The sequence below is a fragment of the Sciurus carolinensis genome, chromosome 7 (genome assembly GCF_902686445.1).
Source record: "Sciurus carolinensis chromosome 7, mSciCar1.2, whole genome shotgun sequence".
NCBI lineage: Eukaryota > Metazoa > Chordata > Mammalia > Rodentia > Sciuridae > Sciurus > Sciurus carolinensis.
In genome coordinates, this window is record NC_062219.1 from 58,793,460 (window position 1) to 58,818,491 (window position 25,032).

Sequence of the window (25,032 nt, forward strand, 5' to 3'; positions counted from 1 at the left end):
GGACCATGTGTGAAAACACACTCTATTGTCATGTATAACCAATTAGAACAAATAAAAAATAAAATCCTTAATCATGTCTACAAAGTCTGATTTGCCATATAAGTAACATACTCAGTTTCCACTGGTTAGAAAGTAGACCTCTTTGGGAAGCTAGTGTTCTGTCTGCAATATCAGTGGACCCTACAGTATCTTGTTTGCCTTTGCTTTATAAAGTGACTACACCATCTGCTCCCTTCAGATTGATGGTTTTCCTAGTTTCCCAGTTTTTTCTCTCCCTAAGAATAAGCACCCCTGTGTTGTTAAGAGTAAATAAAACCCACAAGCACAGGAAGGTTTTAAAATTTAGTAGACTTACAGAATTTTCATTCATCGATGCTGATCCACATTTCTTGACTATCTAAAGTAGATGCTGAGTGATATTGAGATGACACTGCTTGATATGGGTTCTGGAAGTACAGCTTGGTGCTCAGAGCTCAGAAGAGATTTTGGAGAGAACTACATTTCAGTCCCTTTATGGAACTCTGACATTTATGGAAGTGAGGGGTAGGGGGGAGAGTTGGGCAATAGTCTTTCAGTTCTCCTTTAATGAAGACAACTGTCCCCTTTTTAGCAAGAGGATTTCTTCTTAGTGAAAATGCCAGAAATAAAATCTTCTGGTTGCCACCACTCATGGGTGCAGAACTAGTCACTGCAAGACTAGTTTACTCATTCAGCATAACTTGTCTCTTGTATTTTCATTTCTATCTTTAAAACTTCACTGTTCAAGTTGCACCTAAATTCAATATGATTATTTTCCTCAAAGAGCATCAGTGATGGGGTTGTCCTTGAACATTGAGTATCTAATGTTCTGACCTGAGATTTTTCCTCTAACAAAACAGTGATCATTAGTAGGCATATACCTTCCAGACTGTTTTTCTGTTTTGCGCACACATACACACACACATACGTATACATAAATACATATTTCTATATTCTGGACTTGTAAAGTTAGTGATATTATATCATATACTGTATATATTATTCCAAAAAGTTTTTGCACTGAAAAATTTTGGAAACCGGATGCCTGTGGCACATGCCTTGTAATCCTAGTGGCTAGGGAGGCTGAGACAGGAGGATCATGAGTTCAAAGCCAGTCTTAGCAAAAGCAAGGTGCTAAGCAACTCAGTGAGACCCTATCTCTAAATAAAATAGAAAAGGGCTGGGGATGTGGTTCAGTGACTGAGGACCCCTGAGTTCAATCCCTGATAACCCCCAAAATTTTTTTCTGGAAATATTTCCATGTCCTTATATATTCATACATTGATTTGCCACATTATCTTTTATTGACACATAGCATTTCTTAGAGTAGATGTATTATTACTTATATAATCATTGCCCTGTAGGATCAGCATATAATAATCACTATTAATTTCTTACTATCATTAGGTAAATTAGCATTTTTATATAGGTAGGGTAGAATTTCCTGTTCAAGGAAGTGGCTTATGGAAAATTAAGACACATTGCCATATTGTACGTTAAAAGGTTGAAGAAATTTCACATCCTCCTACAAGTGGATATGAATATGTATTTCTTCAAATTCCAATACTTGCTCATCTTGTGGATTAAAAATGTTATCCCATTGTTTTCATAGTCATGTTGTAGTAGCATTTCTAATTTTCCAAGTTGACTTTGTTTGATATGTTTTTACTAGGTTTATATATGTCTCTTTAATTTGAAAGTTTTGTTTTACATAATTTAGATGTAAAGAAGAAGCCTAGTATATGGCATGTCTCTCTTTATGGCAATTTAATATGCAAAAACCTTTATGTCTTAATAGAATCAAAATGTTCAGTGTTTCAATTATGGCTTTTACATTTGTCAACTGTTTAAGGAGATCTCCTTTGGTCTATGTATACAAAGCATTCATTTTTATTAAATTCTCATTTGGTGATGCTTTTGTTTGTTGGTTGATTTTTACATTTAGCTTCTAATCAATCTGTTTAATTACTTTTTTTGCTTGTTCAGAGCAAAGGAGTTTATCTTCGTTGTTCTAAAATCTGGTTTCTGCTACTTTGGAGGTTATGTTAGTTTTCTCTTGCTGCTGTAATAAATTACTACAAACAAAGCAATTTAGAACAATACAAATTTATTATTGCATAGTTCTATAGGTCAGAAGTTTGGGTACAGCACCACTCAGCTGGGCCCATCCCTTAATCCCCCAGGTTGACATCAATGCATTCACAAGGCTGTATTTCTCCCTGGAGGCTCTGAGAGAGAACCCACTCCCAGGCTTCAGTTTGCTAGCACTGTTGTTTCCTTGCAGCTATAGGATTGCAGTTCCTCTATCTTTGCTGGATGTCAACTGTATTTCTCTCTCAGCTTCTTAAGGCTACCTGCATTCCTTCTTTTGTTTCTCTCTCCATCCTCAATACAGCAAGAGGGACATATCAAGTTGGTCTCATGTTTTGAATCTTTCTGACTTCCAGGGCTGGGGAGATAGCTCAGTTGGTAGAGTGCTTGCCTTACAAGCATGAGGCCCTGGGCTTGATCCCCAGCACGGCAAAAAGGAGAAAAAAAATTGTGAATCTTTCTTTCTCTTACATATCCCTTTCCCCTCCAGCTAGAGAGAGTTCTTTTAATGGCTATTGTGATTAAATTGGGTTCACTTGGATAAAATAGATAATCTCCCTATTTTTAAATTTCATAAACATAATCACATCTTCAAAGTCCCTTATGCCATATAACATAAAAGGGTCACAGGTCCTGGGGACTGGAAAATGGGCTTCTTTTTTAGGGGGAAGGAGATACTGGGGATTGAACCCAAGGACACTCTGCCAATAAGTTACTTCTCCAGTTCTTTTATTTTCCTTTCTATTTTGAGACAGGAGTCTTTCTAAATTGCCCAGCTGGACTCAAACTTGTGATCTGCTTGGTTCAACCTCCCCAGTCACTGGGATTACAGGCACATGCCACTATGTCTGGTGGAACATGGACATTTTTTGAGGGGTCATTACTTTGCCTTTCACAGAGACGTGACCCTTAAGTTGGGCATCATGTTCTTAACTACTCCAACTGGATTATTCTGTTTATTGACATTTCTGAATCAAAATGACATTTCTGAATAAAAATTACTTTTCTTGTTTTTGAACAGTTTTGTACCTCCATGGAAATTTCTTCTGAGCCTCTATTTTAATTTTTAATGTTTTTATTAGTGCATTATAGTTATACACAATAGTGTGGTTCATTTTGATGGGTCATATATGCATTGAGATATAATTTGCTCCATTTCAGTCCCCAGTACTTCCTTTTTCCCTTCCTGCCTCCCTCCTCCTGTTTCCCCACCTCTACTCCACTGATCTTCCTTCTATCCTATATTCTTTTGAAGAACAGCAACAGTTCACAAGTCATTTACAGAACCTGAATGGGTCACATGTGGTCTAGAGCATTGAGTCTCAAAAACTTACCTTACTGAGCGTAGGAATGATCTTTGGGAATACAAAAAGCTATACTACATACTCTCAATCAATGTGAGAAGGAGGCCTTTTTAAAAAATCATATGAGTGTTAAAAAATATCAAACAGGACAAATATACAGGTACAGGTGCATAATGATAGTCCTCACCTCAAACTTTGGAGTTAACCACATAGACAACTGCTTGTGCAGAACCTCTTCATGCATGTGCACACAACAAGAGATTATCCTGGTAGTTTTGCGGGAATGGATTGAAGAAAAGGCCAAAAACGATGCTGACAGAGCAGTTCAGAGACCGTTATAAAATTTTTAAAACATTGGCATGACTCACATCAGGGCCATATGTAAACAGAACCTTAAAAATATCATTCAATGCAGTGAGTTAAGGTATGAAGATGTCTTTAAGAACCAAGTGACTAGCTTTGCTGAATTTCACTCAATGTAAAGTGGTATATCATTTCCTGGGTAGACTGAGCTATGAAATTTTGCCAAAAAGGAACTTTATATAATGGTGTGCTTCATTGAAGAAAATGAAACCTTTGGTTCTGGTTGAATTCACTACTCAGTAAATGCTATTCAGAGATTAATTTATGATTTGTGGTACTTTCTTGCAGAATAGCTGTTTATTCAGAATTTTAAGCAGTACTTAATATGGAATATTTTATATTTGTATTCTGAAGAAGCTGGACATTGTTTGGTGATATGTATAATTTTCTTGAATTTAAAATAACACAGTTGCTATTTTTTTTTCTTATTAAATAAGTATAAACCTTCCAAGAGCAATTGGGTAGGTTTATGATATAAAATTGATTCTATTTTGACAAATTCTGTTTTAACTCAAAGCCAATACTTTATCTAAGGATCAAAACTGTTATGATAACTTATACTTTTACAAAAATTTTCTATGTATTTGTCATATTTTTAAATATGAATTTTCTACTTTTATTATCATTATATATTTTAATCACCATTGAAGAATCATAGCCACTAAGCAAGCATTTCTTTGTAAACTATAGTTTCAAATATTTTCAATATTATGTATATTTTCCCTATATTTTGTGCAGTTATATTTTGAGAGTAAAAGAGTTAAACATAAGCAAATGCAAAACCAGCTACACTAAATCAATCCAAATGTGGCTTCCAAAAGAGAATGCTAAGGGCCAAGACACTCCAGATCATTATTATATAATAAAGAGTGGCAATGTATTATAATAAATTACATTTCTATGAGGCCAAAAGCATCAGTATTGTGATCAGATTCCTGTCAAACTTCTGCCCATGAGAAAAGTCTTGGGGAGAATGAGGAGCTTTGCAAAGAATGATCATTTTCATATCATAAATAATCACACACTCCTCAAATGGAAAAAAAAAAAAAAACACCCAAAACCAAAATATCTCAGATGACTAACAGCTATATTGGGTTATGTGATGATGTAATCTACTTAATTTGCATATAATTTTCATCTAATCAAATGTAGAAACGTGTCTATTTTTTCTTCACTCCTCTGATTTGTTTTCTCTGTCAATAGATCCAGGGGTGTGTGTTAGTATTCTCTTAGCTCCCTTTTGCTGCTTTCTACTCCTTAACTCATCCATTCTTTATGCAGAATACTTTTATCCTCTGTGGTTCCTCTCATCTAGCTGTACTGATGTTTGCCTCCTTCTCTCAACCAACCTCAATTATTCACGCACTGTCATTTATAGATGTTGTTTCCTTCTCTCAAAGTCCCATCATAATCTTCAAAGATTACAGTTCATCTGACAGTTTGGTATTCACATTTTGACTCTACTTAAACCAATGCCTCTGTCTCTGTTATTCTCAGTGGTCCATTGTGGAGCTAATACTTATTTGGAACTTGTATAATGTTAGCTCCAAATTTGAGCCCACTTTTCTGAAACCACTTATGTTTCCAGATTTCTTGGATTCCAATTCCATGATACACACTAATCAACCTCAAATAAAATACTCATGTTAAGTAATTGCAAACTCCCTCAGTCTTCTCTAAAACAACTAGTGACTTTGCTTTTTCCTTTCTTTTTTCTTTCTTGTTTGGTATTGGATTGAAGCCAGGGGCACTTAAACACTGAGCCATATCCCCAGTCCTTTCTGTTTTTTTATTTTGAGTCAGGGTCTTGCTAAGTTTCTGAAGCAGATCTCTAACTTGCAGTACTCCTGACTCAACCTCCCAAGCTGTGGGGATGACAAGCGTGTGCCACTGTACCTGGCCCATTCATTCTTTTATTTGTTGTTACTTTATGGGATTTATTTATTTGTTGTTATTCATGTTTTTTTTCCTAAAAGTTATTCCTCCCTCTTAAAAGTTATTCTAAACTTTTTTCTTATAGTTTTCAAACCAACCTTTTATCTATGCGCTTTCATTCTTGATTTCTGATCTTGTTGTCTAGGAGAAAACTGAGGTCAATGGGTGATAAGCAGGTGAGGTCATCAGTTTACAACTTCTAGTTGTCAGATTCAAAAGAGATTTATCAATTCCTAATTTATTCTGTCTCTAAATGAGGGCCACTATTCTCTTCTATGTCAACTAGGATTTTTTGCTTGCGAGACTCTAAAAGGAGAAGACTCTTGAAGGAAAGATATCACAGAATGAAGGGGAAATTGGAATGCGAACTCCAAATGGACAGAAATTGGGGCTACCCAACAATTTTATCAAATTATTGCTTATAGAATGGATAAAACACTGAATTTTGTTTTGTTGATTTTTTGAATCAGAGTGTTAAGGGTCAAAATGTTGGGAGAAAAAAGAAATCCCTTTGATCTATCCTGTGCCACAAGTCAAGAAACAGTTATGTCCCCTGTGATTTTCATAATGCAAGATGCCTCTGTTCTGTTCTGTTTCTCTTTCACAAACATTCGTTTTTCTCTTCTTGTTAGTTGTTGCTTGCCCACCATCCAGATACAAATGTGACCCCATAGCTTTGTTCTTTTCATCTCTTAATGTCATCCTATATAGTATCTTTCATTGTCATGACCTTATCTAAATCAATACTTTTCATTCAACTTTTTATAGATATGTATTTTGCTAAGTACTTTATATAGACAAATCTTATACAAAACCTGATAAATTATCAGTTATAATATTAATTTTGCAAATGAGAGAACTGGACCTCATAAATATTAAATAATTTTTCCTATTTCTACCGGTCTTTAGTGAATAGGAGGAGTCAAGTCTTCAAAATCCAAATGCTCTTACCCATCTATATACTAATAATTCAGCAAAGATATTTTCAACAACTTTGTCACTATCTTTTTGGTATTGCTTCTTACTCTCAATATCCAAAGGACTTCATATGTTTAAAATGAAATTTATCATTCTTTATTTTTTCTTATCTGGTGGTTCTTAGAATTATTGCTTTATAAATTTTTGTTTTGGTGACATTATGGTTGAAAGGAAGAATCTTTGTCAATTTCACTCATGTCCAATTAATAAAAATTGCCTTCCTCCAGACCTTACACTATTAACCTTCATCATTCTTAATTAGAGTGTTATAATAGTCTTTAGATTCATGTCCATATAGCCATGTCACTCAAACCTATCATCCACCTAGGGTTACAAGTATTAAAAATAGCAATGTTGTTTCTTGTTTTCAAGTTTTCAACTGACTTTTTCCTGTTAGATAAAGTCCAATTTCTTAGTACTGATACATCAGGTCCTGATTGGTGCTTTTTACTTTTCCAACTTCATTTCTTCTGTCCCTCTGACCTAAATTCCATGCTTCTGACATCCTTGACTATACATAATACTTGAATGTACTGTGAAGTTGTAAAGACACTGTGTTTTCTTTATTCATGAGTACTTCTTGTTTATGTTTTTTTTTTTTTTTTTTTCCTTTTTCTCCCTTCCTATTGTCCAGTCTGGCTCTTTTGTCTCTGTGACTCATTCCATCTTCAAGGAAAGCTACTGGATTAAGCTTCCCTCTATCTATGTCATCATGAAGAACAGTGAGTGACTCTACTCAACACATTGGCCACTTTCTAGTCCTCATTAGTTAGAAAATCTGGAAACAGGGTGTCTCTGTAAGGAAATGAGTATTTCATAGAGCATGACTGAATGGCAGAGCGCTGCTCCTCAGATTCTGCATAAGTAGATAAGACAGAAAGGACTTTAAAGCATATAGCCTCACGTGTAGAAATATCCATACAGTGATAATCAGTTATTCAGAGAAACTTAGTATCATATTAGATAATGAGATTTAAGATGATATATTGCTAATCAAAGTCACACAGATTACTGTGCAGCTAAGGAGATAGAGATTGATACATTTGGGTGATTTCTAATTTGTTTTTACAATATAATTATGTAATCTCAGGGTTGCAAGCAATCTTAAACACTATCTAGAAATCTCTTATAAGCTAGCTCATTTTGATTGCCTGAGGATATCAATTGTGAAGCAATAGATTAATGAGAATGTGCATGAGATGCTGTTTTCAATGTGATATAAAGCACTTACCTTTAAATTTATTTTACCTCAAAGTCTAACTTGGGATCAGAGCATTCTGGAAATTTTCAAAATACTTACATTTTCTTTAGTTCTTCCAGGAACTAGCAGTTAGATAAAAATTCTATTTAGAAATGAGTGAAACTAGTAAGAAGGGAAAGTGGTTTTGTATTAGTTTTATATTGTTGCACAGAGTTAGTGGCTTAAGAAACCCCCAAATTTACTCTCTTTAAGCTCTGGAAGTTGGAACATTGGAAAGGGAATTACTGTGCAAAAAATCAGGGTTGCAGCAAGTGCACGTTCCTTCTGGAGACTGCACTGAATCCGTTTGCCTGCTTTTCCAGGTTCTAGAGGCTTCCATCATTTCTCAGTTCATGGCCTCTTGCTCCATCATCAAAATCAGCTGAGCAGCATCTTCAAATCTCTCTTTGACCTCTGCTTCTGTCATCACATCTCTGGCTTCTCTTGTGCCTCTCTATTTTCTCTGTAAGTAACATTGTGATGACATTGGCCACCGCCCCTCTCCCCCACTGAATAATCAAGGCCAATGCCCTTTCCAGGATCCTTAGTTTAGTCACATCTGTAAGGTCTCTTTTTGTCACGTAGGGTAACATTTTCACAGGTCCAGGGATTAAGACATGTTCATTTTTGAGGGAGCCATTAATCTGTCTATCCTGGACTCCTGACAAGTTCTAATATTGGTTATATTGTTGATGTGAAGATGTGGAGTACTGAAAGTGTTGTGTTTATTTAGTTCATCAAACAAAAATAGTACTGAAAGTCTGTGGCCAGGAACTTGATCACGGTGGCAGTGTGGAATGTTAAAACACAGGGAAAAGGCAGCAGGCAATTGTGCAAGGCAAATCTAAGGGGAGAAACCAGCAAAGACAAATGACTAGCAAGAGGAGGAATATGGGAAGATAAGAAACTTAGATAAACCTAACTCTCAGTTAATTGGAAAATTTCATTTTCAGAACATTCCATCTATGGGACCTATGATTCAGCTGAGATGGTACTGTACTTAGCAGTTTCAGAAAAGCCCTCCACTTAGAAAGCAGAATCACAGCAACAGAGAATGTTAGAGCTGAAAAAGACCTTCAATATTTTCTGGCTTAACCTCACTTTTTCCAAAGTAAATTGAGGTCCATAGTTTTTAAGAATTTAAGAAAAGTTGCACAGTTACTTGGTGCCAAAGGCAGAATTTAAACCCGAATGTCCTGATTTAAAGTTCATTACTCTTGCCACATTCTCCTCTAAGAGTTCTTTTCTCTCCTAGTAGGAAATAATGTTTCCTTACCTTAGGAAATATAATATTCTTCCTATCTTAGCAGATTTTTCTGTCACCTTTCTCTCCGAGAGTGGTATAAAACAGTCATCTTTCTTCTTTGGCATAGAAACTAGAGCTAGATTTAAGTTGAACTGCATAGCCTGATTTTTTTTTTTTACATTACATAATATTATCTCCTATTTGCCTAGTAGAGTGTGAATTTGAAAGTACTTGCATATTTTACATATCATTGTCCTTGCTTTTCAGAAAGATGTTATGAGGCCTTTAGGAAGCAAAGGTGATTTTATCTCTTTGATACATGCAAAGATGAAGCCTGGACCAGAGCCTGGGCTCCTGATACTCCTCTCCTTCATACTTCTGCTGCATGGAGCTTTGTGATTTTAGTCAAGTCTACCAGTCCCTTAATGCATTAGTGTTCTCGTTTATGAAATAATTGCAACAATTTTTTCTTGACACATAGGGAAATTATACAAATAAAACGAGATCTTAAATGGGAAAGTCCTTTGAAAAGAGGGTAAGTACACCCTCAATAGCATATGCAAGCTCATAACTCAAGCGCTTCTAACATGAGACACAGTAGACAAACATAATTGTAAGGGACTAAAAGTGAAAAAGCAAAGCAAATTTTACTTTGGACTCATGGAGCCACACAAAATGGTGCAATTATAACCATGTGCAAATGGTTAAAAAAAAAAAAAGTGATAGAAACATTGCTTGTTAAATGTTTCAATCTCTGGCCAACCTCTGTTTTTCATCAATATTGCCCATTACTTTCAGTATTTGATTTTTAATTAGGGGTATAATATGACATAATATATTGATTACTCACCTATTTATTGGCACCCATACATACACGTTAGTTTTTCTACATTTGAGTTAAGAATTTCAAAAAAATGAAAGGTACAGGAAATTAAGATAAATTTCCTGCAAGATATAAATGAAACAGGAAATTTTTAAAACTTTAAAGTTGTTAAATAAAACTACACTCAATATCAATACATGAAAGCAGTCAGGAAGAATATTAGTTCTCTTCCATACACAGTTTGAAATGTAGAACACTTTTCTCCTTTAAGCACAATCATGTCGTTCTACTTGCAGGTTTTGAATCTTTTGTTTTCTTGAGAGTAACAGCAGAAGAGAAGAAAGGATGATAAGAAAAAACAAGCAAAATTTTAATTCAAGAAATATAAAATGGAAATGTGAAATTTTGTCATTGAAATGTTAAATCAGAAAATCCAGTGGACTGCTGACACACTGATACATTGCTGAACATTAATAAATTAAGATTAACTCAAAGTTCAGGACCTTAGGTTCAAGTTTTCTCTGGAAAAAAAAAAAAAAACTTTAAATTTGATCCTCAAATAATTCTTTTAGGAGTTCCTTATCAAAAGTCACTTCTCACATAAAATGATGACAAGTACCAGTCATGAAAATACAGTATAGAAGCATCTCAATCGCCTCAGTAGATGCTGAAATATTAGAAAGTATGGAATAAATTTGTTCAATATATTTAAATAAATGAAAGTTTATAGTAATAATTATGAACAAGAGACTATAAAAGTTTAAAAAAGGTTTAAATAAAAAAACAAAAATAATGCTGAGAATTTGTTAGAAATTCAGTATGCCAGATAAACTAATTACATATAAAAGAGAATTAGTAAATAGACATATAGAACTTAAAGTGTAAAAGGCAGAACTTATGAAAACTAAGAACATGAAATGAGAATATTCAACATATATTTAATCAGAGTTGTAGAAGTGAATCATGTAAAAGTAAGAATATATATATAGATACATACATAAATACACACAAGTTGGGTTTATCATGAAATGTAAATGTATTTAATTATTAGAAAACCTTTAAGGTATTTCTCCAGAGTAATAGATTAATATTGAAAAAAATAGAAAAAATTCCACATGATTATTACAGAGGCAGGTAAGCTATTCTAATAGCTTTAAGTGTCGGGGTCTTAAGCCCCCTTGCTCTTCTCGACCTTCAACAAGGGAAGGGGACACTCCCCAACAAGGTCAGACCGGGATAGGTAGGGCCAACTGACCGCCCACTCCCAGCCCTCCGGGCGGAGGACAATCAGACGCGTCAGGGAGACCTGTCACAGCAGGAACTCGTTTATTGAGGAAGTCACACAGCTTTTATGTAGGGTGGAGGCTAGGCAGGAACCAATCAGCTTAAAGGTCAGCAAGGCAGGGGGGTTCACGCAGGTGAGAGTCCCATTGGACTATATGGCAAGCACAGCTGATCACGTTCGCAGAACTGTTGTTAACCAATCCCTGACGGTGGTCCCATTCATCATCATTAACTATTGAAACCGCCTTTGAGCCTTGATTTTGCTCACCCGCCAGGGAGTAAGGAGTCAGCCTGAGTTAGTTAACGTGTCATTAGTCCCAACATTAAGAGTATATGTAAGTAACACAAAATGTCACTTAACTTTGGGTGAGCCAAACAGGGGCTACTGTAGTTATCTGAATTCCAGAGGTTGAAGCTGCTGGCTTTGGCTTGGTTGTTCAAAAATACTAAGGTGAGCATCCTGGCAATGCTCTCAGACCTCCCAGGGAGTTGAGAGAAGCTAAGAAAGTACCACGCCTTCTATTTCAGATAGCTGCAAGCTCATTTTTTTTGTATCAAAACAGAATGATAAAGAGTAGAAGTCTAAATTTTAAATCAAATTTGGACTCTGATAATCACACATGATTAAATGTTTTACTTATTATTATTATTATTATTATTGTTGTTGTTGTTGTTTTTTTTTCAGTGCTGGGGATCAATCTCAGGGTCTCCCATATACTTGGCAGGCACGCTATCACTGATCTACATCCCCACCCTGATGACTAGACCTTTTAAATTGTTAATTGAGACTGGATTATGACTTTAAGTTTTCAGAGTACCCATTGAATCTTGGGTTCCATTTTAATTTTTAATTTTTTGTTTTTGGAAGTAGTAGAACCACACAGAAGATTTAAAGTAACATTAAAAGACAAAAATGAAATAGTTTTATGTTTACTTCTAGTAGTTGTTTGTGTTCTAACATAACGATTATGCTGTAGACTAGTGAAAGTGAACTAAAATTATGTTTGTCTACATAAATGGATCTCATGAACATGAAAATATCAAGTGGAAAAGTAGAAGAATTTGTATAGCAAGGTAGCATTACTAAAATATTTAAAAATATCCCAAACCATAATATTTTGCTCTGGTTTATTTTTCTTACATATATGTAAGAAAAACAATATGTAATATATAACAATAAATAGGAACAATGAATCCTAAATTTGGAGTAAAATTTATGTAGGTGAGTGGGGACATATCATGCAAATGAACATGAGGGCTTTTACATTTCACACAAGTCTTTGTTCCTTAAACTAAGAAGTGGGCTTATGGGTACTAATAAAATTATATTTTTTTAACCATTTGAAATATTTTGCAAGTTTTCTTCAGGAATAGGAAAGAAGTTTCCAGATTGGGGAAAAAAAAACTTAGCTATTACTTAATTTTTAATAAATCGAGAAATGATACATTTAAGGAGGAAAATTAATAAAAGCAATTTTATTAATTTGGGAAACAGGTTAATTTGAATCCCAAAGTGAATAACATCATTCAAGACAGGAAAAGCAAATCTCCAACATATCATAGCTCATCTGTACTGTATAAACAGTAATAATAGAAATAAAATAAATGCTGAATATTGATTTAACCAGTTAGAATATAATGATATTTGAAAGATAGAGAAGTGGGTGAGAACTAAGTGTAGGAGGACTATGTCTTCAATAAGAAGAGGTCAAAGAAAATGCAGAAAATGAAAAATCATGACACAGCAATGTAACCATCTTCCTTTAAAATGATAGGACAAAGATACAAATACATATGGCTAACTAGTTAAGAGAGAGAGAAAAACTTTTTCTGATGTGGAGTAGGGTGGGGAGCAAAGGAGGAAGGGTAGTAGTTTTTATTGGAGCCTTTAGGATAGTTTGAAGTCTTAAGTTACATATACATGTAACTAAAACAGTTGCAAAATATTCAATACATGAAACCTTGCATAATTTGCTTAAATTAAACATAAAATTCAATATTTCTCAACTCTATATTATGTAACTATTCAAAGGTCCACTCAAATGATGCTTTAGACATAGAATATTGGCTTCTACATTTCTGCCTTATGAATAATTAATGATACTATTCCCTGGATCTAGAATCAGAATAACATTACAAAATACACCTAGGTTTAGAAGCAGTAGAAGGTTTGATCCCATCATCACTAATGCTACATTGTATCATGCTGCCTCAATTCAAGCAGAATACTAAAGTCACAGAGGCAATCTCCAGGAAAATGTATCCACTTAGGACATTGACTGCTAGTTTGGCCAAAGACTGATTAAAATGACTGTAGAATCTTTCTGTTAGTGATGGCTTCTGATTGCAGGGACTTGCCACCAGCTGTACCCATAAGCTTGAGACCCAGTGGCCAACTCTGCAGGAGCTCTGAACCCACTGATGAATCCTCTATTATAAACTCAGCACTTCCTTCATTTTCCTACCACACCATCTAGAAGTTGCCAGAATGTGAATGTGACATCCAGCTGTTAATATACACTACATAAATCATTTGCTGAAAATTGTTTATTATCCTAGGACCTTAGGGCTCCACTTCCACAACACATGTTAAGGAAAAAAGAAAAAGTAAAAAAGATTCTTTTGTATTTTAACTGCTGCAGGTCACATTTTACAACATTCGATCTTAATCAAGGAAAACTAGATACCTGAAAACTAAAAAAGAAGCCTGAGAAATGAAATAGAGAGGGGCTAACAAAGCATTCATCTTTAAGAATGGACCAATTCTACAAGGTAAGTGAGTAGAGTAGGCAGGCAACAATTCAGGGTTTCTAAGGGTAGCAAAGAAGCACTAGATCTCCCCTTCCTCCAAAGTGGAAAAGGAAATGTAGTGTACTCACTGGCCACTGGTGGGGGCATGGTGAGAGAGAGGGATGGGGTAACAGACACCACAGAACAATAGCTGCTATAAAGAACCAGGCAATGCTTAATTTCAGAAACCAAATGATCCTTTGTGTAAAAGAGTTGATGAATCTCTACATTGTTTATGTCAGTATCATGTCTTTTTATAGATATGCATATTCATGAGGTGGAGCATTACTAATCTAGAGGTTTCTTAAGATAAAAACTAAATGATACTAATAGGCAGCAGACTACTTTTGTTCCATTTTTTTTTGAAAGTCTAATTACTAAGATAGTAATGCAATGAAATTTGGTATATCCCAGTACTATTTTAAATGTATTGGAGGTCTAAATTTTACCATATTCTATTATGGAAATGGATACTTGAATACTGAAATATCTATCCAGAAGGCAAGTCTATATTCAGTCAACTTACTGAGAACAGGCACCTCAACACCATACTACATTATTCACTGTAATTTATATCTTTTTGTAATCATTAAGCTAGAGCTACTATCACTTCTTTATGGTTAAGTCCAAATTTTCCATGACGATAAATGTTGCACTAGACTAGTATTTAATATATCAGTACATTTGCTTAACAATGGTACATAAATTTAAAGAATTTGCTTGAAAATACATTCAAACTCTAACAAAATGTAATTGACAAATATTCATGCTTATTTTTACTAAAAATTGGTAGTTTTCTATATTCGTACAAGTTTATGACATTATCCAAGGAAAAAGTTACCTGTAACAACAGAATAGCTTCTTCCATTTAATATCTTGTAGGTATTATCCAATTTTAATCTTCAGTATAGCAAATTGTGGTATAACCTGAGTCAGGCGGTTTCCCAAATCTCCACTCAACTCTTTCACCCTAATTCTCGTATATTTTACATCAAAATGTAATATCTGAATTAAATTATTTTATAGATTTGCCATTTTGTGTGTATCACATGGTGTAAGTCCATATAAATATCTCCATTTTTTATATTCCTAGTAGGTGGAAATAACTTTCATTTAATGAACTGTTTTAATTTTATAGGGTTCTAAAATATATAAGGAGAACTTATAGTGAAGCATACTTGTGAGATCCTACATGGATCCCTTACTGAAAACAATTTTTATGGATCTTTTAAGTGAATACAATTCTCATAAATAACTTGGTCCTAGCCACATCAATGTTCATTGCTGCCCAATTCACCATAGCCAGATTGTGGAACCAACCTAGATGCCCTTCAGTTGATGAATGGATAAAGAAACTGTGGCATATATATACAATGGAATATTACTCAGCCATAAAGAATGATAAAATTATGGCATTTGCAGGCAAATGGACGAAATTGGAGAATATCATGCTAAGTGAGATAAGCCAATCTCAAAAAACCAAAGGAAGAATGATCTCGCTGATAAGTGGATGATGATACATAAATTGGCGTGGGAGGGGTTAGTTTTAGGGTTAGAGTGAGGGTTAGGGAGGGGTGCAAGAATGGGGAAGGAAGGACTGTATAGAGGGAAAAGATTGAATGGGAGGGGTGGGGGGAAAGGGAAAAATAACAGAATGAATAAACCAACAGCACCCTATGTAAATTTATGATTACACAAATGGTATGCCTTTACTCTATGTACAAACAGAGAAACAACATGTATCCCATTTGTTTACAATAAAAAAAAAGAAAAAAAAATAACTTGGTCCTATGATCTTTGAACATGATAAAATATCTTTTTAAAGATAAATTATATTGCATGTAATTAAGGTATGCAACATGATGTTTTGGGATACATACAGATAGTAAAAAGGTTACTATAGTTAAACAAACTAATCCATCCCTCATGTTACTCAGTTTTCTTTTGTTTTTATAACAGGAGCTGCTAATTTTCTTGGGAGCCACAGGCACACAGGAATGCATGGGCACTCACACACACACACATAGAAGAAACACTGCTGGACAATTTAGTTAAACACTGACAGCTCTCTGCAACATCATTCTCTGGGGAAGGCATCCATGGGTATATTCATTCATTCATTTTTTTCAGAAACTATTGAATATAAGTATTGCTAGTTATTGTGCTAGGTGACATTATATAAACATAAATAAATCACAGACTGCTTAATTAAGTACAAGTTCTTGTAGGAATGGGCACTTTAGCATATTTAGTCTAAAAAAGAATCCCCAGATTTCTCATGAAAAGGATCTACATTTTTCCTCAAGGGAGAGTGAAAAAGAGAAAAACTGGCACACTCCACTGGCATGCTATATATGTGAATGACTTCAGAATGTTCCTATGGAGTCCGTGTTCTGGAGATGTTTCTGATGGTCTTATTCATTTATTTATTTATTTATTCATTTTTCCACCTGGAACCAGTCTTTTCACTCGCAAATTGCAGTTGTGAGCGCCTTAACATGCCCTGAGCCCTAGGCTGAAAGAAGATGGCTACGGTAATGCAGAAGAAAAGCAGCTCTGTCCTCTGTTCTGAAGATTCTGTGATCAGGAGAAGCATGTGAAGGAAGTGACCACTTCTTAGTAGTAATATAAGCTTAAATAAGTCACATAGTCCTGATGCTTTCTAAATTCTTGGTCTGTGGACAGCTCAGCTTTTAGGGTTCTTTTCTGTAGACTTGGAACCTGAGCCCAGTCTGGATGTTGTATGTACCAGGACCAGGGTAACAAGGGTTCTTTAAATAACTCTGAAATTGAGGCATCAAGATATTAAATACAGCAACATTTTGCTTTGGTTTTTCTTTCCAATTCTTTAATTTCTAGTACATGCCTGGGTGAAGTGTCAATTCCTTGTTGACTAGCTTAAACCTTATAGCTGTTCTGGCCCCAATAGCATATTCTTTTGTACTGCTTGGAATCTTAGTTAAGTTGTACGCCTAGCCATACCAATCTGCTATGTAACATCCAGGCCCTGTGTGGGGAAATCTCCTAAGAGGAAGAAACTTGTTCCCCAAGTGGTTTGAGGTATGGAAGTAAGGAATGAGCCTCTTGTGTTGACATGATTCAAAGTAGTAGTTATCCACCCTCCCCGAAGTCCGAACTTCAAGGATCTCTGCTGGGGGTTTTTAATCAAGGCTCTCTTGAGGGAGAACCTCAGGTTATTGCTGCTGCCCAGCAACCAACTACAGTAATGTATCACGTAATGTTGGAGATACATTCTGGGAAATTCATTGTTAGGTGATTTCTTCATTGTATGAACACCATTACTCAGACTAAAATAGCTGCAACATCACTAGGCAATATAGTTTTATGGGAGTTCTATCATACATGAGGCCCATCATTGACCAAAATTTTACCTTGCTATGCATACTGTAATCTTAACTCCACTGAATTGAAAGTGAACCGTTTTATAGTATTGAAAAATCATTTACATTTGTACTTTTCGTATTTTATTCAAATTCTTCACCTACAGTACTTGAGATTATAGCACTATTCCTACAGTGTTATTTATTTTCATCTCCTTTCTCACCTACTGAATAATGCACCTTTAGCATACAAAGGCCATGTTTTCCCTATACAGGTAGCTGAGGCATGCTGCATGCTTGCTCTTCGTTACCTTGTTATTTGCGTATATACTGAATCCTATTTGGTCACATGATCTTGACACACTGCCTGATGTGACTTGTCATAACTATCAGGTTATTCAATGCCTTGCCCCATGTATTTATATCAGAGTTCCATACTGCCTTTATTTAAAAGAGTCCTGTTGGAATTCTATACCCAAAACTTCCATTTGCCCATCACAAGTGAGGATAGTGAAGGTGGTATCCCCTTGCTAGGCAGCTGCTGCCAACCTTTCCCCAGAGCACTGTGGTTGGAATGCTATAGCAGTACTCTTCTTCATTGATCGTAGGCTTTAAGGTCTGCTTTTCCTGAAATAGAGCTAAATTGGCTAAGCTGGCCCTCTAAAGTCAGGTAAGTTCTTCACTTGGCGGTGTGCCTCAAACCCAGGGGAACAACCTGAATGATGTCTAGATAGGTCATTAGCCAAGCTGTTTCACCAAAATATACTCTGGAGAGAGGGTCAGACATGTACGCTCTGTAAAGCAGTTCTCCTTTTATTAAGATAAAGATTTTATTTAAAGCTCTTTAATTATAACTGAGCTACAGAAACTGTTCAGAGTTAGTCAACTTTTGGGATTACACTGAAAGATATACATAAAATATAAATGATAAAAATTATTTGCAACACAGAAATAACAAAGGATACCAAGTGAAGGAAATTATTACTTTTATGGACAACAAAAATGTGAAATATTCACTTTAGATTCTGAGCACAAGGTAAAAACATGAGAATTTCTTGATGTGGCACTATTCTTTTGTAAATAAAGCTACTCACACAAGGATGCCACCTAATAAAACTGTCCTCTCAAATTGGTATCTTTCAACACTTCCTCCTTAACTTGGGGACTTGCTAAATACCTATTGAATAGGCACTTTTTCCCAAGCACAACATTTGGTACTTTTTAGGGGGTTTTTGCTTCTTTGAGGAATTTCTGAATGTGGGAACTATAAATTCCAGATTAACACCACATGCTTTTAATTTTACTGACTTCTCAGGGATATTTACATTTTAATTGTAGATGACTGGACTACAATTTCTTGTTGGATCATAACTATTGGTTTCAGATATCAGACTATGAACAGGATAGAGAATAGGATATACATGATTCTTTTTCAGAAAGTAAAGATGGCAGAAATCTCTGGAGAAGCATCAGGAGATTTGCTTGATAGATCCCATAGAACATAATAGAATTATTACTTAAACTTGGATTTTAATCACACCGTTAGGTTGTGCCCTTGTCCTTCAAGGGGGAATTGAGGTCCAATTTTGAAGGAAATTATTACTTTTAAAGTTTTACATAAGTTTTCTTTTACTCATGACAACATCTCTCAGGAGAATTTCACTAAATATAAGTGATTAATGAACCTCAAGCCTACTAGAAATCACCTGTGGGTAAACTTTCACTCTGGCAACACTAATGAGTATCAAAACAATCTTCAACTCTCCTGATATTTGAGCTCTTTCTTGCCAAATTTTGACATTTGATTTGCAATATATAGATGGTAAAATGCAAATAAACAATCAGATTTTTCTTGGATATGAGTCTTAATAGATTTAATTTTGCAGATAAGATAAATTAAATTAAATCAAATTTCAAATTGAATACAACAAAACAGTATCCTAAATTCTACTGATATGTGCTGACTACAGTTGGAAAGGGGCATTCACTCCCGAGCCTTTCTAGAATCACAGAACTCCTGCAATAGAGTAGGATTGTTCAATTAGATCTCTACCTCCACAAAGTGAATTTGTTATGTTTGATACAAAGGAATACCTGTCTTACTGTAAGGATTAGCACGTAGGAGAGTCTCATCTGTATTTTAGTATGAATCCTAGTTATTATTTTTTATTTGTTCCCATTTTAAGGCAATTCGTGCTCTCATAAGTCATTTTTACCACTTTTATAACACGTACTACTGTATATCATCATGCCTCGTTGTCCTTTAAAGGTAAAAATAAACCTAAAATACAATTCAGTGAAAAAAGGATAGTATTTCCAACACATGCGCTGAATCAATTGAATATTCATATGCAAAACAACAAATTTCCATCACACCGTGTGCCATATATAATGATTTATTTAAAGTGAATTACAGACCTGTCGCCTAAAACTGTGTACAGATGAATAGAAGAGAAATCCTTTGTGTAGTGGGGTTAGGAGAGAATTTTTGCATAAGCAAGCCTGAAGCATAATGCATCAAAGAAAACCTTGGAATTGGTGTTCAGCAAAATTAAAAACTTCTGCTCTTTAAGACGATGTTAAGAGAACAAGACAGGCTACATTTACTAATCACATATCTGACAAAAAATGTATATAGAAACAAAAATGACAGAGAACCAATTAAATATCTGAAAAATATCTTACAGACACTTAAAAAAGGAGATGGAAGATGGTTAATAAACACATACTAAAGCTACTCAACGTCATTCATTTTTGTAGAACTGTAAGTTAAACCTACAATGAAATGCAAGTTAGGATGATAAAAATTTTAAAAGATCAACTATACCAATTATTGGTACAGATGCAAATCAACTAGAATTCTTATACTTTTGTGTTTGTAACATGGTATCAACATGTAGGGAAATAGGCACTTTTTAAAGATTAAACATATTCCTACTAAAATGAATCAGCTATTGCATTCATTCTCCCATGAGAAATGAAGTTATAAGTCTGTACAAAGACTTATGTGGTAATGTTTACACAGGCTTTACAGGTCATAGACAAAAACTAGAAGCAAGTCAGATGAATCCAGATGAATGGATAAACACATTGTGGCATATCCATACAGTAGAATACTACTCGGCAATTTGAAGAGATTATTAACACATCCAACAAGATGCATGAATCTCAATGTAATTTTGCTTAGTTAAAGAAGAAAGAAATAGATAAGTTTCTAGAAAATAAACTAAGCTATCATGATTACTGGTTACCTAGGAATACAGGGTGGGATGTGTGTGTGTGTGTGTGTGTGTGTGTGTGTGTACAGGAAAGCTCAGAAAGTCTTTTTAAAGAACATAAGAAAACTCGGAGGTGGGTAATAGATATGTTCCCATTCTTAATTGTGGTGATAATTTCATGGTAAAAACCTTTGTCAAAATTTATAGAATTATATAGTTGAAAGGTGTCTGTTCATTATATGTCAAATACACCTCAATAAAACTGTTTTGAAAATTATATCAGCTTGTTTATCTTGTGTTATGGACCACTAAGGCCCTTTCTGTGGCCTTCTACCTGGTCAAACATCCCTTAACTTATTTTGGATGCAATTAAAGAATATTAATGGTTTAATAAAAATGAAGTATCTTGGGGCAAACAGAAATTGAAGCTGGGTAATCCAGCACTTTATTCCTGACACTTACAGTCTACCAAACTTTACTAAAGTCACTACTTCAAAGTTACAGATAAATTCAGCATTCACCACCATCTTTCTTCCCCTAAAATTTGTCCTTCCTTGTTTTCCTTAGCTCAGTAAATGCTAGCACAGTGCTCCCTCCACCTCTGTAACTGGAGTACCTTTCTTAATTCTTTCCTAAACGCATTGTCTACATCTTATTACCACCTAGACCCGCAGATATATCACCTATTTATTTTATGTTTTATCATTAAGAACCTTACTTTTCTAGCCTGGATTATAGAAATAACTTTGCATATTTTTCTTCTTTGTTGAACAAACAATGCATTATTTTTGCTGAAAAAAGTGGAAATATAATGAAGATTATGGAGCATAATTTGTATTTCATAATTCTATTTCCAATTCCTTGAATTTCCCCCACCCCTTTTGCTGAGTTGGGTTAGGAATGAACAATGTATTCTGTGAAGTAGAATTACTAGAAACAAAATTCCAATGTACTACAACCTGTAGTACAAATCAAAGTAGCTGTTTATACATATTGATACTTTTTGTTCAAAGTCATTAGCCACATTCTTCATGTGTACTTTTGGGACATTTACAAAAATTGACCATGTATCAGGCCATAAATAAAGTCTCAAAAACTGTCATATATTTGGTTTAATATAAATGCTGTCATATATTTGGTTTAATATAAATGCTGTGTCATACTACAATGCAATAAAGTTAGGGAGCAATTTTAGAAGAAGAATCAAACATGTTCTGAATAATATATTCATCAAATAAATCATAATGAAAAAGGAAACATTTGAGATTGAATGAATAGAGGTTTAGATACAAAACTTTAAGTATGCTTCTAAAGAACTAAGAGGTGAAAATGTACTATTTAAAAAATTTTATAATGAAAGACTAAAAACTGAAAATTTATGAGTCAACCATCCTCCACGCAAACTTAGAAAAACAGAATGAGTTCAAGTAGAAAGAAAAAGTAATAACTCTATAATATTTGTAGATATTGAAGAAATTAATGTAAATAATAAACTTCCAACTAATTGAATTGGATAACTTTTGTATAGAAAAGAAGAAAATGCATTTGGTAAGGTGTACCTCATACATCAATTATATTGATTAGATCCTATTTCTTAAGATGAGTACACTGAGTACATACTTTTGTTATTTTATGCTTTTTATATGTCAGCGAAAATGTAAAATATTACCTAAAAATCTCCCTAAAAACAACTTATTACTCAGTTACTTTTAGCAAATATTTGAATTTCAGAATGTCATCTGTCCAGGTTAGTGTTCTAGATATTTTGTCCTTTGTTATAATTGTTTTTCAAATGGTATTGAAAAATTTTGTTGCTCAGCACTAAATCTAGACTACATGAGAGGGATTGCTATAATTTTAAGAAATAAATATCTAGTACATGCAGGTCAAGGACTTATAACTAGCTTTATTTGCACTTTTAACTTGTTTTTATTTTTATTATATCTGCTCTGGATCACTCTGTTTACTATGAAAAAATAATAAAATGTGCTTTTCAAAAGGACTAATTTATAATAACTATAAAGACAAATCAAAATATAATTAAGTTCATATAAATGACACTAAATTATTATAATAAATGGTTCCATGAAATTTATTTTATTATACATTTTGTACAATGTGACATAAGCTATTCTTTGCCTCTTTTCTTTTTTGGGTCTTAATTTTCAGTTAGTCATGGGCTTACATCTTATCTCCCACCATAATGGCAGAAATTAATGGGATAAAAGTGTTCTATTCAAAGACAAATTATCATTTCACTGATCTACTTCAGCAAGTAGAAATTCCCTTAATGCCCATTAAAAAGGTTTAGAACAGTAGAAAAGTGCTAGTTAACTTAAATTGTTTCCCCTTTCTTAGGCCATAAAACTTTCATTTATTTCATCTGTTAAACCCTTTTGTAAATACAGTAATTTTGAAGCCTTTTGGTATTGTGTGATACATATTTTGACATTATAGCTATTCTGGATTTCTTCCATGGTACTTTAATTTTGTGGTTCAGTGAGCAAAACTGAGTTCTCCAGGAGGATTTGTACTTAAAACAGTCAGGGGTGTGCTGCCTGATGAGACAGTCAATCTCTTCCCTTGACAAGGGTGTCCAGTCAGAAAAGACGTTTGTTTTTGAGCCCAGAGAAGGTTTTAAAGAAAATTACCACCCAAACAGTAAAAAACAACTTGGGTTTTTGCAATGCCATACAGTGTCATAATCTAATATGTGTTTGAGAAACATTTTTAGAGGCTGTTGACTGTAATGATGAAATAGATATTTATGTTTTCTATGATTAACCTCTACAACTCAAACAGAGTGTTATGTAATTCCAGGTTCCATAGGTTAACAATAAGTTAACATAAGTTATAATAAGTTAACATAAGTTAACAATGACACATTTTGTATTACTAAAATTTCAAAATACCTTAATGAAGTAAATATTAATTTTCATGTGTAGGTAAGAAACTTAAGACTTAAGAAACTTAGCTAATATCCTCAGGGTGAAATAAATGGTAAGGGATGTATCTGGGGTTCAAACCCATACCTATTAGACCCACAAGACCTACCAATATTTGTATGTATATATGTATGTATATATGGACAACATTTGTAATTCAATCAGAAAATATTTGTTAAGTAATTACTATTGTGGAGGTGCCATTTTGACACCAAAGTAAATAAATAGTAAGCTGGTAGTGATGGTTGCTTTCACCTCTGGCCATGGTGAATTCAGCTACCCATCACAATTTATTTGTTTTGCTGTTACTATTGCCATAAACTATTTATATTCTGTGAGCTATCTCCAGGCCACCTCTTCATATAGGAACTTTTCATGAATAACATAATGTAAATTTTCCTTTTTATATAAAAATTGAAATTATATTAAGAAATAATTATTATTATAACAGAAAAAGATGATATCTACAGCAGTATACAGATAGTAAAAGTAATTAATTCACAGTAAGTGGGTGGGGGATAGGGAAGAATAGAGTCACTTTATATTAGGTAGAGGGGAGTGAAGGGAGGGGAAGGAGTATGGGGACAAGAAGGACAGTAGAGTGAAATAGACATCATTACCTCATGTACATATATGACTGCATGACCAATGTGATCCTACAATATGCACAAACAGAAAAATAGAAATTATACTTCATTTATGTATGATTTATCAAAATGCAAAAATGCATTCTATCATTTATAAGAACAAATAAAGAAATTTAAAAAGTAACAAAGTAACTTATTTTTATATTTTGGTTTTTAGGATTTTAAACATCTACCTGTATATTCTCATTTATTGAATTGATTATTTTTATATCTCCTTTATATGATTAAGAATTATGTGGTGATATCTTCCTATATAGCAATCATTTTCAAGGTATCGCCTATAATTTTAGATACTATGGCAACTTATCAGTAGCACTTACAGTGAGTTTGATTGCTGTTAGACTGTGCTTCTTTCAGCCTGGAATCAATTGCCCATTTGGGGGGGTCGGTCTCTGGATAGCCAGCCACTAACGAACAGGCCTGGAGAAATGCAACTGATTCCATTCAAAATGTCCTAGTTTAGTGTCATCTGTCCTTCACAGTTTCTGGTCAACTGATTTTGCTAGCTTTTATTTCTCCCACATTCTTGTAAAACTGATTTTTATTTCTCTCCTTGAGTACTTGAAGCATACTTACCCCTATCTCTGGTACACTTGAGTTCTGACTGTGTCTATCCTAGTTCTATCAATTCATTGCAATTAGGGGACTTCTCAAAACTTTTTACCTGTCTTAAAAGAGTTTCCTATCCTAAATATCAGAGTAATCCCCCTGTTGGACATTGCTACCATTAAGAAGAAAAGAATTTAATGTCAAATCTATTGTCCCCTTTATTCACTGCCAAAGGCCTAGTCTGTTTCCATGTCAGTCTC

The 25,032-nt window shown here is 34.3% G+C and overlaps 1 pseudogene; it reads right to left on the bottom strand.

Annotated features, from left to right (window-relative positions):
• Window positions 1–16,688: 16,688 nt before the first annotated feature.
• Window positions 16,689–18,200, bottom strand: LOC124989227 (protein pitchfork-like; annotated as a pseudogene).
• Between the last annotated feature and the right edge of the window lie 6,832 nt (window positions 18,201–25,032).